This window comes from Chlamydotis macqueenii, chromosome W (assembly GCF_036417535.1).
Source record: "Chlamydotis macqueenii isolate bChlMac1 chromosome W, bChlMac1.mat, whole genome shotgun sequence".
Taxonomy (NCBI): domain Eukaryota; kingdom Metazoa; phylum Chordata; class Aves; order Otidiformes; family Otididae; genus Chlamydotis; species Chlamydotis macqueenii.
The window spans coordinates 8676143-8692703 of record NC_141592.1 but is presented as its reverse complement, the minus strand read 5'-3'; positions in this window follow the sequence as shown (position 1 = coordinate 8692703).

Below are 16561 nucleotides of genomic sequence, written 5' to 3'. Positions count from 1 at the left end.
AAAAAAGTTCCTCCAGAAAAAAAAGGTCCTCCAGAAAAGAAAAGGTCCTCCAGAAAAGAAAAGGTCCTCCAGAAAAGAAAAGGTCCACCTCAGCAGGTCCTCCAGAAAAGAAAAGGTCCACCAGAAAAGAAAAGGTCCACCAGAAAAGAAAAGGTCCACCTCAGCAGGTCCTCCAGAAAAGAAAAGGTCCACCTCAGCAGGTCCTCCAGAAAAGAAAAGGTCCACCTCAGCAGGTCCTGCAGAAAAGAAAAGGTCCTCCAGAAAAGAAAAGGTCCTCTAGAAAAGAAAAGGTCCACCTCAGCAGGTCCTCCAGAAAAGAAAAGGTCCACCAGAAAAGAAAAGGTCCACCTCAGCAGGTCCTCCAGAAAAGAAAAGGTCCACCTCAGCAGGTCCTCCAGAAAAGAAAAGGTCCTCCGGAAAAGAAAAGGTCCACCTCAGCAGGTCCTCCAGAAAAGAAAAGGTCCTCCAGAAAAGAAAAGGTCCTCCAGAAAAGAAAAGGTCCACCTCAGCAGGTCCTCCAGAAAAGAAAATGTCCACCAGAAAAGAAAAGGTCCTCCAGAAAAGAAAAGGTCCTCCAGAAAAGAAAAGGTCCTCCAGAAAAGAAAAGGTCCACCTCAGCAGGTCCTCCAGAAAAGAAAAGGTCTTCCAGAATAGAAAAAGGTCCTCCAGAAAAGAAAAGGTCCACCTCAGCAGGTCCTCCAGAAAAGAAAAGGTCCTCCAGAAAAGAAAAGGTCCTCCAGAAAAGAAAAGGTCCACCTCAGCAGGTCCTCCAGAAAAGAAAAGGTCCACCAGAAAAGAAAAGGTCCACCTCATCAGGTCCTCAAGAAAAGAAAAGGTCCACCTCAGCAGGTCCTCCAGAAAAGAAAAGGTCCTCCAGAAAAGAAAAGGTCCACCTCAGCAGGTCCTCCAGAAAAGAAAAGGTCCACCTCAGCAGGTCCTACGGAAAAGAAAAGGTCCTCCAGAAAAGAAAAGGTCCTCCAGAAAAGAAAAGGTCCACCTCAGCAGGTCCTCCAGAAAAGAAAAGGTCCTCCAGAAAAGAAAAGGTCCACCTCAGCAGGTCCTCCAGAAAAGAAAAGGTGCTCCAGAAAAGAAAAGGTGCTCCAGAAAAGAAAAGGTCCACCTCAGCAGGTCCTCCAGAAAAGAAAAGGTCCTCCAGAAAAGAAAAGGTCCACCTCAGCAGGTCCTCCAGAAAAGAAAAGGTCCACCAGAAAAGAAAAGGTCCACCTCATCAGGTCCTCAAGAAAAGAAAAGGTCCACCTCAGCAGGTCCTCCAGAAAAGAAAAGGTCCTCCAGAAAAGAAAAGGTCCACCTCAGCAGGTCCTCCAGAAAAGAAAAGGTCCACCTCAGCAGGTCCTACGGAAAAGAAAAGGTCCTCCAGAAAAGAAAAGGTCCTCCAGAAAAGAAAACGTCCACCTCAGCAGGTCCTCCAGAAAAGAAAAGGTCCTCCAGAAAAGAAAAGGTCCACCTCAGCAGGTCCTCCAGAAAAGAAAAGGTGCTCCAGAAAAGAAAAGGTGCTCCAGAAAAGAAAAGGTCCACCTCAGCAGGTCCTCCAGAAAAGAAAAGGTCCTCCAGAAAAGAAAAGGTCCACCTCAGCAGGTCCTCCAGAAAAGAAAAGGTCCTCCAGAAAAGAAAAGGTCCACCTCAGCAGGTCCTCCAGAAAAGAAAAGGCCCTCCAGAAAGGAAAAGGTCCACCTCAGCAGGTCCTCCAGAAAAGAAAACGTCCACCTCAGCAGGTCCACCAGAAAAGAAAAGGTCCTCCAGAAAAGAAAAGGTCCTCCAGAAAAGAAAAGGTCCTCCAGAAAAGAAAAGGTCCACCTCAACAGGTCCTCCAGAAAAGAAAAGGTTATCCAGAAAAGAAAAGGTCCACCTCATCAGGTCCTCCAGAAAAGAAAAGGTCCACCTCAGCAGGTCCTCCAGAAAAGAAAAGGTCCACCAGAAAAGAAAAGGTCTACCTCAGCAGGTCCTCCAGAAAAGAAAAGGTCCTCCAGAAAAGAAACGGTCCTCCAGAAAAGAAAAGGTCCACCTCAGCAGGTCCTCCAGAAAAGAAAAGGTCCACCAGAAAAGAAAAGGTCCACCAGAAAAGAAAAGGTCCACCTCAGCAGGTCCTACGGAAAAGAAAAGGTCCTCCAGAAAAGAAAAGGTCCACCTCAGCAGGTGCTCCAGAAAAGAAAAGGTCCTCCAGAAAAGAAAAGGTCCACCTCAGCAGGTCCTCCAGAAAAGAAAAGGTCCTCCAGAAAAGAAAAGGTCCACCTCAGCAGGTCCTCCAGAAAAGAAAAAGCCCTCCAGAAAAGAAAAGGTCCACCTCAGCAGGTCCTCCAGAAAAGAAAACGTCCACCTCAGCAGGTCCACCAGAAAAGAAAAGGTCCTCCAGAAAAGAAAAGGTCCACCAGAAAAGAAAAGGTCCACCTCATCAGGTCCTCCAGAAAAGAAAAGGTCCACCTCATCAGGTCCTCCAGAAAAGAAAAGGTCCACCTCAGCAGGTCCTCCAGAAAAGAAAAGGTCCTCCAGAATAGAAAAGGTCCTCCAGAAAAGAAAAGGTCCACCTCAGCAGGTCCTCCAGAAAAGAAAAGGTCTTCCAGAATAGAAAAAGGTCCTCCAGAAAAGAAAAGGTCCACCTCAGCAGGTCCTCCAGAAAAGAAAAGGTCCTCCAGAAAAGAAAAGGTCCACCTCAGCAGGTCCTCCAGAAAAGAAAAGGTCCTCCAGAAAAGAAAAGGTCCACCTCAGCAGGTCCACCAGAAAAGAAAAGGTCCTCCAGAAAAGAAAAGGTCCTCCAGAAAAGAAAAGGTCCTCCAGAAAAGAAAAGGTCCACCTCAGCAGGTCCTCCAGAAAAGAAAAGGTCCACCTCAGCAGGTCCACCAGAAAAGAAAAGGTCCTCCAGAAAAGAAAAGGTCCTCCAGAAAAAAAAGGTCCTCCAGAAAAGAAAAGGTCCTCCAGAAAAGAAAAGGTCCTCCAGAAAAGAAAAGGTCCACCTCAGCAGGTCCTCCAGAAAAGAAAAGGTCCACCAGAAAAGAAAAGGTCCACCTCAGCAGGTCCTCCAGAAAAGAAAAGGTCCACCTCAGCAGGTCCTCCAGAAAAGAAAAGGTCCAACTCAGCAGGTCCTGCAGAAAAGAAAAGGTCTTCCAGAATAGAAAAAGGTCCTCCAGAAAAGAGAAGGTCCTCCAGAAAAGAAAAGGTCCACCTCAGCAGGTCCTCCAGAAAAGAAAAGGTCCACCTCAGCAGGTCCTCCAGAAAAGAAAAGAGAAGGTCCTCCAGAAAAGAAAAGGTCCACCTCAGCGGGTCCTCCAGAAAAGAAAAGGTCCTCCAGAAAAGAAACGGTCCTCCAGAAAAGAAAAGGTCCACCTCAGCAGGTTCTCCAGAAAAGAAAAGGTCCACCTCAGCAGGTCCTCCAGAAAAGAAAAGGTCCACCTCAGCAGGTCCTCCAGAAAAGAAAAGGTCCTCCAGAAAAGAAAAGGTCCTCCAGAAAAGAAAAGGTCCACCTCAGCAGGTCCTCCAGAAAAGAAAAGGTCCTCCAGAAAAGAAAAGGTCCTCCAGAAAAGAGAAGGTCCTCCAGAAAAGAAAAGGTCCACCTCAGCAGGTCCTCCAGAAAAGAAAAGGTCCACCTCAGCAGGTCCACCAGAAAAGAAAAGGTCCACCAGAAAAGAAAAGGTCCTCCAGAAAAGAAAAGGTCCACCTCAGCAGGTCCTCCAGAAAAGAAAAGGTCCACCAGAAAAGAAAAGGTCCACCTCAGCAGGTCCTCCAGAAAAGAAAAGGTCCACCTCAGCAGGTCCTCCAGAAAAGAAAAGGTCCTCCGGAAAAGAAAAGGTCCACCTCAGCAGGTCCTCCAGAAAAGAAAAGGTCCTCCAGAAAAGAAAAGGTCCTCCAGAAAAGAAAAGGTCCACCTCAGCAGGTCCTCCAGAAAAGAAAATGTCCACCAGAAAAGAAAAGGTCCTCCAGAAAAGAAAAGGTCCTCCAGAAAAGAAAAGGTCCTCCAGAAAAGAAAAGGTCCACCTCAGCAGGTCCTCCAGAAAAGAAAAGGTCTTCCAGAATAGAAAAAGGTCCTCCAGAAAAGAAAAGGTCCACCTCAGCAGGTCCTCCAGAAAAGAAAAGGTCCTCCAGAAAAGAAAAGGTCCTCCAGAAAAGAAAAGGTCCACCTCAGCAGGTCCTCCAGAAAAGAAAAGGTCCACCAGAAAAGAAAAGGTCCACCTCATCAGGTCCTCAAGAAAAGAAAAGGTCCACCTCAGCAGGTCCTCCAGAAAAGAAAAGGTCCTCCAGAAAAGAAAAGGTCCACCTCAGCAGGTCCTCCAGAAAAGAAAAGGTCCACCTCAGCAGGTCCTACGGAAAAGAAAAGGTCCTCCAGAAAAGAAAAGGTCCTCCAGAAAAGAAAAGGTCCACCTCAGCAGGTCCTCCAGAAAAGAAAAGGTCCTCCAGAAAAGAAAAGGTCCACCTCAGCAGGTCCTCCAGAAAAGAAAAGGTGCTCCAGAAAAGAAAAGGTGCTCCAGAAAAGAAAAGGTCCACCTCAGCAGGTCCTCCAGAAAAGAAAAGGTCCTCCAGAAAAGAAAAGGTCCACCTCAGCAGGTCCTCCAGAAAAGAAAAGGTCCACCAGAAAAGAAAAGGTCCACCTCATCAGGTCCTCAAGAAAAGAAAAGGTCCACCTCAGCAGGTCCTCCAGAAAAGAAAAGGTCCTCCAGAAAAGAAAAGGTCCACCTCAGCAGGTCCTCCAGAAAAGAAAAGGTCCACCTCAGCAGGTCCTACGGAAAAGAAAAGGTCCTCCAGAAAAGAAAAGGTCCTCCAGAAAAGAAAACGTCCACCTCAGCAGGTCCTCCAGAAAAGAAAAGGTCCTCCAGAAAAGAAAAGGTCCACCTCAGCAGGTCCTCCAGAAAAGAAAAGGTGCTCCAGAAAAGAAAAGGTGCTCCAGAAAAGAAAAGGTCCACCTCAGCAGGTCCTCCAGAAAAGAAAAGGTCCTCCAGAAAAGAAAAGGTCCACCTCAGCAGGTCCTCCAGAAAAGAAAAGGTCCTCCAGAAAAGAAAAGGTCCACCTCAGCAGGTCCTCCAGAAAAGAAAAGGCCCTCCAGAAAGGAAAAGGTCCACCTCAGCAGGTCCTCCAGAAAAGAAAACGTCCACCTCAGCAGGTCCACCAGAAAAGAAAAGGTCCTCCAGAAAAGAAAAGGTCCTCCAGAAAAGAAAAGGTCCTCCAGAAAAGAAAAGGTCCACCTCAACAGGTCCTCCAGAAAAGAAAAGGTTATCCAGAAAAGAAAAGGTCCACCTCATCAGGTCCTCCAGAAAAGAAAAGGTCCACCTCAGCAGGTCCTCCAGAAAAGAAAAGGTCCACCAGAAAAGAAAAGGTCTACCTCAGCAGGTCCTCCAGAAAAGAAAAGGTCCTCCAGAAAAGAAACGGTCCTCCAGAAAAGAAAAGGTCCACCTCAGCAGGTCCTCCAGAAAAGAAAAGGTCCACCAGAAAAGAAAAGGTCCACCAGAAAAGAAAAGGTCCACCTCAGCAGGTCCTACGGAAAAGAAAAGGTCCTCCAGAAAAGAAAAGGTCCACCTCAGCAGGTGCTCCAGAAAAGAAAAGGTCCTCCAGAAAAGAAAAGGTCCACCTCAGCAGGTCCTCCAGAAAAGAAAAGGTCCTCCAGAAAAGAAAAGGTCCACCTCAGCAGGTCCTCCAGAAAAGAAAAAGCCCTCCAGAAAAGAAAAGGTCCACCTCAGCAGGTCCTCCAGAAAAGAAAACGTCCACCTCAGCAGGTCCACCAGAAAAGAAAAGGTCCTCCAGAAAAGAAAAGGTCCACCAGAAAAGAAAAGGTCCACCTCATCAGGTCCTCCAGAAAAGAAAAGGTCCACCTCATCAGGTCCTCCAGAAAAGAAAAGGTCCACCTCAGCAGGTCCTCCAGAAAAGAAAAGGTCCTCCAGAATAGAAAAGGTCCTCCAGAAAAGAAAAGGTCCACCTCAGCAGGTCCTCCAGAAAAGAAAAGGTCTTCCAGAATAGAAAAAGGTCCTCCAGAAAAGAAAAGGTCCACCTCAGCAGGTCCTCCAGAAAAGAAAAGGTCCTCCAGAAAAGAAAAGGTCCACCTCAGCAGGTCCTCCAGAAAAGAAAAGGTCCTCCAGAAAAGAAAAGGTCCACCTCAGCAGGTCCACCAGAAAAGAAAAGGTCCTCCAGAAAAGAAAAGGTCCTCCAGAAAAGAAAAGGTCCTCCAGAAAAGAAAAGGTCCACCTCAGCAGGTCCTCCAGAAAAGAAAAGGTCCACCTCAGCAGGTCCACCAGAAAAGAAAAGGTCCTCCAGAAAAGAAAAGGTCCTCCAGAAAAAAAAGGTCCTCCAGAAAAGAAAAGGTCCTCCAGAAAAGAAAAGGTCCTCCAGAAAAGAAAAGGTCCACCTCAGCAGGTCCTCCAGAAAAGAAAAGGTCCACCAGAAAAGAAAAGGTCCACCTCAGCAGGTCCTCCAGAAAAGAAAAGGTCCACCTCAGCAGGTCCTCCAGAAAAGAAAAGGTCCAACTCAGCAGGTCCTGCAGAAAAGAAAAGGTCTTCCAGAATAGAAAAAGGTCCTCCAGAAAAGAGAAGGTCCTCCAGAAAAGAAAAGGTCCACCTCAGCAGGTCCTCCAGAAAAGAAAAGGTCCACCTCAGCAGGTCCTCCAGAAAAGAAAAGAGAAGGTCCTCCAGAAAAGAAAAGGTCCACCTCAGCGGGTCCTCCAGAAAAGAAAAGGTCCTCCAGAAAAGAAACGGTCCTCCAGAAAAGAAAAGGTCCACCTCAGCAGGTTCTCCAGAAAAGAAAAGGTCCACCTCAGCAGGTCCTCCAGAAAAGAAAAGGTCCACCTCAGCAGGTCCTCCAGAAAAGAAAAGGTCCTCCAGAAAAGAAAAGGTCCTCCAGAAAAGAAAAGGTCCACCTCAGCAGGTCCTCCAGAAAAGAAAAGGTCCTCCAGAAAAGAAAAGGTCCTCCAGAAAAGAGAAGGTCCTCCAGAAAAGAAAAGGTCCACCTCAGCAGGTCCTCCAGAAAAGAAAAGGTCCACCTCAGCAGGTCCACCAGAAAAGAAAAGGTCCACCAGAAAAGAAAAGGTCCTCCAGAAAAGAAAAGGTCCACCTCAGCAGGTCCTCCAGAAAAGAAAAGGTCCTCCAGAAAAGAAAAGGTCCTCCAGAAAAGAAAAGGTCCACCTCAGCAGGTCCTCCAGAAAAGAAAAGGTCCTCCAGAAAAGAAAAGGTCCACCTCAGCAGGTCCACCAGAAAAGAAAAGGTCCTCCAGAAAAGAAAAGGTCCTCCAGAAAAGAAAAGGTCCTCCAGAAAAGAAAAGGTCCACCTCAGCAGGTCCTCCAGAAAAGAAAAGGTCCACCTCAGCAGGTCCACCAGAAAAGAAAAGGTCCTCCAGAAAAGAAAAGGTCCTCCAGAAAAAAAAGGTCCTCCAGAAAAGAAAAGGTCCTCCAGAAAAGAAAAGGTCCTCCAGAAAAGAAAAGGTCCACCTCAGCAGGTCCTCCAGAAAAGAAAAGGTTATCCAGAAAAGAAAAGGTCCTCCAGAAAAGAAAAGGTCCACCTCAGCAGGTCCTCCAGAAAAGAAAAAGTCCTCCAGAAAAGAAAAGGTCCACCTCAGCAGGTCCTCCAGAAAAGAAAAGGTCCACCTCAGCGGGTCCTCCAGAAAAGAGAAGGTCCACCTCAGCGGGTCCTCCAGAAAAGAAAAGGTCCTCCAGAAAAGAAAACGTCCTCCAGAAAAGAAAAGGTCCACCTCTGCGGGTCCTCCAGAAAAGAAAAGGTCCTCCAGAAAAGAAAAGGTCCTCCAGAAAAGAAAAGGTCCACCTCAGCAGGTCCTCCAGAAAAGAAAAGGTCCACCTCAGCAGGTCCTCCAGAAAAGAAAAGGTCCTCCAGAAAAGAAAAGGTCCTCCAGAAAAGAAAAGGTCCACCTCAGCAGGTCCTCTAGAAAAGAAAAGGTCCACCTCAGCAGGTCCTCCAGAAAAGAAAAGAGAAGGTCCTCCAGAAAAGAAAAGGTCCACCTCAGCGGGTCCTCCAGAAAAGAAAAGGTCCTCCAGAAAAGGTCCTCCAGAAAAGAAAAGGTCCACCTCAGCAGGTCCTCCAGAAAAGAAAAGGTCCACCTCAGCAGGTCCTCCAGAAAAGAAAAGGTCCTCCAGAAAAGAAAAGGTCCACCTCAGCAGGTCCTCCAGAAAAGAAAAGATCCACCTCAGCAGGTCCACCAGAAAAGAAAAGGTCCACCAGAAAAGAAAAGGTCCACCAGAAAAGAAAAGGTCCACCTCAGCAGGTCCTCCAGAAAAGAAAAGGTCCTCCAGAAAAGAACAGGTCCTCCAGAAAAGAACAGGTCCACCTTAGCAGGTCCACCAGAAAAGAAAAGGTCAACCTCAGCAGGTCCTCTAGAAAAGACAAGGTCCACCTCAGCAGGTCCTCCAGAAAAGAAAAGGTCCTCCAGAAAAGAAAAGGTCCTTAAGAAAAGAAAAGGTCCTCCTCAGCAGGTCCTCCAGAAAAGAAAAGGTCCTCCAGAATAGAAAAGGTCCTCCAGAAAAGAAAAGCTCCACCTCAGCAGGTCCTCCAGAAAAAAAAAGGTCCTCCGGAAAAGAAAAGGTCCTCCGGAAAAGAAAAGGTCCACCTCAGCAGGTCCTCCAGAAAAGAAAAGGTCCTCCAGAAAAGAAAAGGTCTTCCAGAATAGAAAAAGGTCCTCCAGAAAAGAAAAGGTCCACCTCAGCAGGTCCTCCAGAAAAGAAAAGGTCCTCCAGAAAAGAAAAGGTCCTCCAGAAAAGAAAAGGTCCACCTCAGCAGGTCCTCCAGAAAAGAAAAGGTCCTCCAGAAAAGAAAAGGTCCACCTCAGCAGGTCCACCAGAAAAGAAAAGGTCCTCCAGAAAAGAAAAGGTCCTCCAGAAAAGAAAAGGTCCACCTCAGCAGGTCCTCCAGAAAAGAAAAGGTCCTCCAGAAAAAAAAAAGGTCCTCCAGAAAAGAAAAGGTCCTCCAGAAAAGAAAAGGTCCTCCAGAAAATAAAAGGTCCACCTCAGCGGGTCCTCCAGAAAAGAAAAGGTCCTCCAGAAAAGAAACGGTCCTCCAGAAAAGAAAAGGTCCACCTCAGCAGGTTCTCCAGAAAAGAAAAGGTCCACCTCAGCAGGTCCTCCAGAAAAGAAAAGGTCCACCTCAGCAGGTCCTCCAGAAAAGAAAAGGTCCTCCAGAAAAGAAAAGGTCCTCCAGAAAAGAAAAGGTCCACCTCAGCAGGTCCTCCAGAAAAGAAAAGGTCCTCCAGAAAAGAAAAGGTCCTCCAGAAAAGAGAAGGTCCTCCAGAAAAGAAAAGGTCCACCTCAGCAGGTCCTCCAGAAAAGAAAAGGTCCACCTCAGCAGGTCCACCAGAAAAGAAAAGGTCCACCAGAAAAGAAAAGGTCCACTTCAGCAGGTCCTCCAGAAAAGAAAAGGTCCTCCAGAAAAGAAAAGGTCCTCCAGAAAAGAAAAGGTCCACCTCAGCAGGTCCTCCAGAAAAGAAAAGGTCCTCCAGAAAAGAAAAGGTCCTCCAGAAAAGAAAAGGTCCACTTCAGCAGGTCCTCCAGAAAAGAAAAGGTCCTCCAGAAAAGAAAAGGTCCACCTCAGCAGGTCCACCAGAAAAGAAAAGGTCCTCCAGAAAAGAAAAGGTCCTCCAGAAAAGAAAAGGTCCACCTCAGCAGGTCCTCCAGAAAAGAAAAGGTTCTCCAGAAAAAAAAAAGGTCCTCCAGAAAAGAAAAGGTCCTCCAGAAAAGAAAAGGTCCTCCAGAAAATAAAAGGTCCACCTCAGCAGGTCCTCCAGAAAAGAAAAGAGAAGGTCCTCCAGAAAAGAAAAGGTCCACCTCAGCGGGTCCTCCAGAAAAGAAAAGGTCCTCCAGAAAAGAAACGGTCCTCCAGAAAAGAAATGGTCCACCTCAGCAGGTTCTCCAGAAAAGAAAAGGTCCACCTCAGCAGGTCCTCCAGAAAAGAAAAGGTCCACCTCAGCAGGTCCTCCAGAAAAGAAAAGGTCCTCCAGAAAAGAAAAGGTCCTCCAGAAAAGAAAAGGTCCACCTCAGCAGGTCCTCCAGAAAAGAAAAGGTCCTCCAGAAAAGAAAAGGTCCTCCAGAAAAGAGAAGGTCCTCCAGAAAAGAAAAGGTCCACCTCAGCAGGTCCTCCAGAAAAGAAAAGGTCCACCTCAGCAGGTCCACCAGAAAAGAAAAGGTCCACCAGAAAAGAAAAGGTCCACCAGAAAAGAAAAGGTCCTCCAGAAAAGAAAAGGTCCACCTCAGCAGGTCCTCCTGAAAAGGTCCACCTCAGCAGGTCCTCCAGAAAAGAAAAGGTCCTCCAGAAAAGAAAAGGTCCACCTCAGCAGGTCCTCCAGAAAAGAAAAGAGAAGGTCCTCCAGAAAAGAAAAGTTCCACCTCAGCGGGTCCTCCAGAAAAGAAAAGGTCCTCCAGAAAAGAAAAGGTCCTCCAGAAAAGAAAAGGTCCACCTCAGCAGGTCCTCCAGAAAAGAAAAGGTCCTCCAGAAAAGAAAAGGTCCTCCAGAAAAGAAAAGGTCCACCTCAGCAGGTCCTCCAGAAAAGAAAACGTCCACCAGAAAAGAAAAGGTCCACCAGAAAAGAAAAGGTCCACCTCAGCAGGTCCTCCAGAAAAGAAAAGGTCCTCCAGAAAAGAACAGGTCCTCCAGAAAATAAAAGGTCCACCTTAGCAGGTCCTCCAGAAAATAAAAGGTCCACCTCAGCAGGTCCTCTAGAAAAGAAAAGGTCCACCTCAGCAGGTCCTCCAGAAAAGAAAAGGTCCTCCAGAAAAGAAAAGGTCCTTAAGAAAAGAAAAGGTCCACCTCAGCAGGTCCTCCAGAAAAGAAAAGGTCCTCCAGAATAGAAAAGGTCCTCCAGAAAAGAAAAGGTCCACCTCAGCAGGTCCTCCAGAAAAGAAAAGGTCCTCCGGAAAAGAAAAGGTCCACCTCAGCAGGTCCACCAGAAAAGAAAAGGTCCTCCAGAAAAAAAAAGGTCCTCCAAGAAAAAAAAGGTCCTCCAGAAAAAAAAGGTCCTCCAGAAAAGAAAAGGTCCTCCAGAAAAGAAAAGGTCCTCCAGAAAAGAAAAGGTCCACCTCAGCAGGTCCTCCAGAAAAGAAAAGGTCCACCAGAAAAGAAAAGGTCCACCAGAAAAGAAAAGGTCCACCTCAGCAGGTCCCCCAGAAAAGAAAAGGTCCACCTCAGCAGGTCCTCCAGAAAAGAAAAGGTCCACCTCAGCAGGTCCTGCAGAAAAGAAAAGGTCCTCCAGAAAAGAAAAGGTCCTCTAGAAAAGAAAAGGTCCACCTCAGCAGGTCCTCCAGAAAAGAAAAGGTCCACCAGAAAAGAAAAGGTCCACCTCAGCAGGTCCTCCAGAAAAGAAAAGGTCCACCTCAGCAGGTCCTCCAGAAAAGAAAAGGTCCTCCGGAAAAGAAAAGGTCCACCTCAGCAGGTCCTCCAGAAAAGAAAAGGTCCTCCAGAAAAGAAAAGGTCCTCCAGAAAAGAAAAGGTCCACCTCAGCAGGTCCTCCAGAAAAGAAAATGTCCACCAGAAAAGAAAAGGTCCTCCAGAAAAGAAAAGGTCCTCCAGAAAAGAAAAGGTCCTCCAGAAAAGAAAAGGTCCACCTCAGCAGGTCCTCCAGAAAAGAAAAGGTCTTCCAGAATAGAAAAAGGTCCTCCAGAAAAGAAAAGGTCCACCTCAGCAGGTCCTCCAGAAAAGAAAAGGTCCTCCAGAAAAGAAAAGGTCCTCCAGAAAAGAAAAGGTCCACCTCAGCAGGTCCTCCAGAAAAGAAAAGGTCCACCTCAGCAGGTCCACCAGAAAAGAAAAGGTCCTCCAGAAAAAAAAAGGTCCTCCAAGAAAAAAAAGGTCCTCCAGAAAAAAAAGGTCCTCCAGAAAAGAAAAGGTCCTCCAGAAAAGAAAAGGTCCTCCAGAAAAGAAAAGGTCCACCTCAGCAGGTCCTCCAGAAAAGAAAAGGTCCACCAGAAAAGAAAAGGTCCACCAGAAAAGAAAAGGTCCACCTCAGCAGGTCCTCCAGAAAAGAAAAGGTCCACCTCAGCAGGTCCTCCAGAAAAGAAAAGGTCCACCTCAGCAGGTCCACCAGAAAAGAAAAGGTCCTCCAGAAAAGAAAAGGTCCTCCAGAAAAGAAAAGGTCCTCCAGAAAAGAAAAGGTCCACCTCAGCAGGTCCTCCAGAAAAGAAAAGGTCCACCTCAGGAGGTCCACCAGAAAAGAAAAGGTCCTCCAGAAAAAAAAAGGTCCTCCAAGAAAAAAAAGGTCCTCCAGAAAAAAAAGGTCCTCCAGAAAAGAAAAGGTCCTCCAGAAAAGAAAAGGTCCTCCAGAAAAGAAAAGGTCCACCTCAGCAGGTCCTCCAGAAAAGAAAAGGTCCACCAGAAAAGAAAAGGTCCACCAGAAAAGAAAAGGTCCACCTCAGCAGGTCCTCCAGAAAAGAAAAGGTCCACCTCAGCAGGTCCTCCAGAAAAGAAAAGGTCCACCTCAGCAGGTCCTGCAGAAAAGAAAAGGTCCTCCAGAAAAGAAAAGGTCCTCTAGAAAAGAAAAGGTCCACCTCAGCAGGTCCTCCAGAAAAGAAAAGGTCCACCAGAAAAGAAAAGGTCCACCTCAGCAGGTCCTCCAGAAAAGAAAAGGTCCACCTCAGCAGGTCCTCCAGAAAAGAAAAGGTCCTCCAGAAAAGAAAAGGTCCACCTCAGCAGGTCCTCCAGAAAAGAAAAGGTCCACCTCAGCAGGTCTTGCAGAAAAGAAAAGGTCCTCCAGAAAAGAAAAGGTCCTCCAGAAAAGAAAAGGTCCACCTCAGCAGGTCCTCCAGAAAAGAAAAGGTCCTCCAGAAAAGAAAAGGTCCACCTCAGCAGGTCCACCAGAAAAGAAAAGGTCCACCAGAAAAAAAAAGGTCCACCAGAAAAGAAAAGGTCCTCCAGAAAAGAAAAGGTCCACCTCAGCAGGTCCTCCAGAAAAGAAAAGGTCCTCCAGAAAAGAAAAGGTCCACCTCAGCAGGTCCTCCAGAAAAGAAAAGAGAAGGTCCTCCAGAAAAGAAAAGGTCCACCTCAGCGGGTCCTCCAGAAAAGAAAAGGTCCTCCAGAAAAGAAACGGTCCTCCAGAAAAGAAAAGGTCCACCTCAGCAGGTCCTCCAGAAAAGAAAAGGTCCACCTCAGCAGGTCCTCCAGAAAAGAAAAGGTCCTCCAGAAAAGAAAAGGTCCACCTCAGCAGGTCCTCCAGAAAAGAAAACGTCCACCAGAAAAGAAAAGGTCCACCAGAAAAGAAAAGGTCCACCTCAGCAGGTCCTCCAGAAAAGAAAAGGTCCTCCAGAAAAGAAAAAGTCCTTAAGAAAAGAAAAGGTCCACCTCAGCAGGTCCTCCAGAAAAGAAAAGGTCCTCCAGAATAGAAAAGGTCCTCCAGAAAAGAAAAGCTCCACCTCAGCAGGTCCTCCAGAAAAGAAAAGGTCCTCCGGAAAAGAAAAGGTCCACCTCAGCAGGTCCTCCAGAAAAGAAAAGGTCCTCCAGAAAAGAAAAGGTCCACCTCAGCAGGTCCTCCAGAAAAGAAAAGGTCCTCCAGAAAAGAAAAGGTCCTCCAGAAAAGAAAAGGTCCACCTCAGCAGGTCCTCCAGAAAAGAAAAGGTCTTCCAGAATAGAAAAAGGTCCTCCAGAAAAGAAAAGGTCCACCTCAGCAGGTCCTCCAGAAAAGAAAAGGTCCTCCAGAAAAGAAAAGGTCCTCCAGAAAAGAAAAGGTCCACCTAAGCAGGTCCTCCAGAAAAGAAAAGGTCCACCTCAGCAGGTCCACCAGAAAAGAAAAGGTCCTCCAGAAAAGAAAAGGTCCTCCAGAAAAAAAAGGTCCTCCAGAAAAGAAAAGGTCCTCCAGAAAAGAAAAGGTCCTCCAGAAAAGAAAAGGTCCACCTCAGCAGGTCCTCCAGAAAAGAAAAGGTCCACCTCAGCAGGTCCTCCAGAAAAGAAAAGGTCCTCCAGAAAAGAAAAGGTCCACCAGAAAAGAAAAGGTCCACCTCAGCAGGTCCTCCAGAAAAGAAAAGGTCCACCTCAGCAGGTCCTCCAGAAAAGAAAAGGTCCACCTCAGCAGGTCCTGCAGAAAAGAAAAGGTCCTCCAGAAAAGAAAAGGTCCTCCAGAAAAGAAAAGGTCCACCTCAGCAGGTCCTCCAGAAAAGAAAAGGTCCACCAGAAAAGAAAAGGTCCACCTCAGCAGGTCCTCCAGAAAAGAAAAGGTCCACCTCAGCAGGTCCTCCAGAAAAGAAAAGGTCCTCCAGAAAAGAAAAGGTCCACCTCAGCAGGTCCTCCAGAAAAGAAAAGGTCCACCTCAGCAGGTCCTGCAGAAAAGAAAAGGTCCTCCAGAAAAGAAAAGGTCCTCCAGAAAAGAAAAGGTCCACCTCAGCAGGTCCTCCAGAAAAGAAAAGGTCCACCAGAAAAGAAAAGGTCCACCTCATCAGGTCCTCCAGAAAAGAAAAGGTCCACCTCAGCAGGTCCTCCAGAAAAGAAAAGGTCCTCCAGAAAAGAAAAGGTCCACCTCAGCAGGTCCTCCAGAAAAGAAAAGGTCCACCTCAGCAGGTCCTACGGAAAAGAAAAGGTCCTCCAGAAAAGAAAAGGTCCTCCAGAAAAGAAAACGTCCACCTCAGCAGGTCCTCCAGAAAAGAAAAGGTCCTCCAGAAAAGAAAAGGTCCACCTCAGCAGGTCCTCCAGAAAAGAAAAGGTGCTCCAGAAAAGAAAAGGTGCTCCAGAAAAGAAAAGGTCCACCTCAGCAGGTCCTCCAGAAAAAAAAAAGGTCCACCTCAGCAGGTCCTCCAGAAAAGAAAAGGTGCTCCAGAAAAGAAAAGGTCCTCCAGAAAAGTAAAGGTCCACCTCAGCAGGTCCTCCAGAAAAGAAAAGGTCCTCCAGAAAAGTAAAGGTCCACCTCTGCAGGTCCTCCAGAAAAGAAAAGGTCCTCCAGAAAAGAAAAGGTCCACCTCAGCAGGTCCTCCAGAAAAGAAAAGGCCCTCCAGAAAAGAAAAGGTCCACCTCAGCAGGTCCTCCAGAAAAGAAAAGGTCCACCTCAGCAGGTCCACCAGAAAAGAAAAGGTCCTCCAGAAAAGAAAAGGTCCTCCAGAAAAGAAAAGGTCCACCTCAGCAGGTCCTCCAGAAAAGAAAAGGTCCTCCAGAAAAGAAAAGGTCCTCCAGAAAAGAAAAGGTCCACCTCAGCAGGTCCTCCAGAAAAGAAAAGGTCCACCAGAAAAGAAAAGGTCCACCTCATCAGGTCCTCAAGAAAAGAAAAGGTCCACCTCAGCAGGTCCTCCAGAAAAGAAAAGGTCCTCCAGAAAAGAAAAGGTCCACCTCAGCAGGTCCTCCAGAAAAGAAAAGGTCCACCTCAGCAGGTCCTACGGAAAAGAAAAGGTCCTCCAGAAAAGAAAAGGTCCTCCAGAAAAGAAAAGGTCCACCTCAGCAGGTCCTCCAGAAAAGAAAAGGTCCTCCAGAAAAGAAAAGGTCCACCTCAGCAGGTCCTCCAGAAAAGAAAAGGTGCTCCAGAAAAGAAAAGGTGCTCCAGAAAAGAAAAGGTCCACCTCAGCAGGTCCTCCAGAAAAGAAAAGGTCCTCCAGAAAAGAAAAGGTCCACCTCAGCAGGTCCTCCAGAAAAGAAAAGGTCCACCAGAAAAGAAAAGGTCCACCTCATCAGGTCCTCAAGAAAAGAAAAGGTCCACCTCAGCAGGTCCTCCAGAAAAGAAAAGGTCCTCCAGAAAAGAAAAGGTCCACCTCAGCAGGTCCTCCAGAAAAGAAAAGGTCCACCTCAGCAGGTCCTACGGAAAAGAAAAGGTCCTCCAGAAAAGAAAAGGTCCTCCAGAAAAGAAAACGTCCACCTCAGCAGGTCCTCCAGAAAAGAAAAGGTCCTCCAGAAAAGAAAAGGTCCACCTCAGCAGGTCCTCCAGAAAAGAAAAGGTGCTCCAGAAAAGAAAAGGTGCTCCAGAAAAGAAAAGGTCCACCTCAGCAGGTCCTCCAGAAAAGAAAAGGTCCTCCAGAAAAGAAAAGGTCCACCTCAGCAGGTCCTCCAGAAAAGAAAAGGTCCTCCAGAAAAGAAAAGGTCCACCTCAGCAGGTCCTCCAGAAAAGAAAAGGCCCTCCAGAAAGGAAAAGGTCCACCTCAGCAGGTCCTCCAGAAAAGAAAACGTCCACCTCAGCAGGTCCACCAGAAAAGAAAAGGTCCTCCAGAAAAGAAAAGGTCCTCCAGAAAAGAAAAGGTCCTCCAGAAAAGAAAAGGTCCACCTCAACAGGTCCTCCAGAAAAGAAAAGGTTATCCAGAAAAGAAAAGGTCCACCTCATCAGGTCCTCCAGAAAAGAAAAGGTCCACCTCAGCAGGTCCTCCAGAAAAGAAAAGGTCCACCAGAAAAGAAAAGGTCTACCTCAGCAGGTCCTCCAGAAAAGAAAAGGTCCTCCAGAAAAGAAACGGTCCTCCAGAAAAGAAAAGGTCCACCTCAGCAGGTCCTCCAGAAAAGAAAAGGTCCACCAGAAAAGAAAAGGTCCACCAGAAAAGAAAAGGTCCACCTCAGCAGGTCCTACGGAAAAGAAAAGGTCCTCCAGAAAAGAAAAGGTCCACCTCAGCAGGTGCTCCAGAAAAGAAAAGGTCCTCCAGAAAAGAAAAGGTCCACCTCAGCAGGTCCTCCAGAAAAGAAAAGGTCCT